This window comes from Cryptomeria japonica, unplaced genomic scaffold (genome assembly GCF_030272615.1).
Source record: "Cryptomeria japonica unplaced genomic scaffold, Sugi_1.0 HiC_scaffold_83, whole genome shotgun sequence".
In the NCBI taxonomy this organism is placed as follows: Eukaryota; Viridiplantae; Streptophyta; class Pinopsida; order Cupressales; family Cupressaceae; genus Cryptomeria; species Cryptomeria japonica.
Genome location: NW_026728905.1, coordinates 408,153 through 410,000, shown reverse-complemented (window position 1 = coordinate 410,000; position 1,848 = coordinate 408,153).

Below are 1,848 nucleotides of genomic sequence, written 5' to 3'. Positions count from 1 at the left end.
CACCTCGCGTGCACCTTCGCCGCGGTGGGCACCATGGCGTGCACGAAGTCGGAGCCCGGTTTGCCCCGGGTGCGCACCTCGCGTGCACCTTCGCCGGGGTGGGCACCTCGGCTGGGTTGCGCGCCCTGGTGCGCACCAAGGAGCGCTCCGAAGTGTGCTCCAAGGTGCGGCGTGCACGAAGTCGGAGCCCGGTTTGCCTCGGGTGCGCACCTCGCGTGCACCTTGGCGCGGTGGGCACCATGGCGTGCACGAAGTCGGAGCCCGGTTTGCCCCGGGTGCGCACCCCGCGTGCACCTTCGCCGGGGTGGGCACCTCGGCTGGGTTGCGCGCCCTGGTGCGCACCAAGGAGCGCTCCGAAGTGTGCTCCAAGGTGCGGCGTGCACGAAGTCGGAGCCCGGTTTGCCCCGGGTGCGCACCTCGCGTGCACCTTCGCCGCGGTGGGCACCTTGGCTGGGTTGGGCACCATTGAGCGCTCCGAAGTGTGCTCCAAGGTGCGCACCATGGCCCTCCAAGGTGCGCAGCATGGCGTGCACGAAGTCGGAGCCCGGTTTGCCCCGGGTGCGCACCTCGCGTGCACCTTCGCCAGGGTGGGCACCTCGGTGCGCACACCTTCTCAATGTTTTCTTGCCTTTTCTGGAAATTGGTGAAGGCAGCGCATCAAAGGTGCGCACCTCGGTGTGCTCCGAGGTGCGAACCCGAGAGCGCTCCGAGGTGCCCACGAAGTCGAAAGTCGGGTTAATTGCATTGTTTTCCCCGGGTGCGCTCCGAGGTGCGCAACATCGGTGCGCACCAAGGAGGGCTCCGAAGTGTGCTCCAAGGTGCGCACGATTCGGAGCTCGGTTTGCCCGGGGTGCGCACACCTTGGCTGGGTTGCGCACCCTTTGTGCGCTCCAAGGTGCGCACGAAGTCGGAGCTCGGTTTGCCCCGGGTGCGCACCTTCGCCAGGGTGCGCACCTTGATGCGCACGCCTTGGCTGGGCTGCGCACCTTGGTGGGCGCCATGGTGCGCACCTTTCGTGCGCTCCAAGGTGCGCACAAAGTCGGAGCTCGGTTTGCCCCGGGTGCGCACCTTGGTGGGCGCCATGGTGCACTCCGAGGTGCCCAAGATTGGTGCGCACCAAGGAGCGCTCCGAAGTGCGCTCCAAGGTGCGCAGGTGCGCGCGAAGTCGAAAGTTGGGTTAATTGTCCGGTTTGCCTCGGGTGCGCACCTTGCGTGCACCTTCGCCAGGGTGGGCGCCTTGGTGCGCACACCTTGGCTGGGCTGCGCACCCGGGCGCGCACACCTTGGCACCCGCGTTTCCTTCATTTTAAATTTTTTTTTTTTACAATCTCTCAAGTGGGAAATTCTATAATCTCAACTTTTTTTGCCTTTTCAGGAAACTTTTGAATGGAGCGCATCATTGGTGCGCTCCGAAGTGTGCTCCAAGGTGCGCACCTCTGGTGTGCTCCAAAGCTCTCTCCAGCTGCGTGCACCTGCCCCGGCCGCGCACCCGGCCCCGCCCAGCTTCGCTCACCTGTCCCGGGCGTCTGGTGCGGAACCTTAGAGTAAGAAACATCACCGTGCACCTTGGCCAACGTGCGCGACTCGACCGAGCGCGCACTGGCCGAGGTGCACACCGATTTCACCTGGGTGCGCGCGCAGCACCTCGGGCGCACCGGGGTGCGCGCACAACGCCCGGGTTGCACCGTGGCCTGTGTGCTCGGGGCGCCTCGGGTGCGCGCTCGGTGTCGCCCCCGCGCGCGCGGTAGTGCGGGCAGCGCACCCCGGCCCGGCCCGGCCCCGACGAGAACGCAAACGGGCAAAAGGTTTATTCAAATAGCATTGCGACGCCCGGCGAAAAACTAAGAA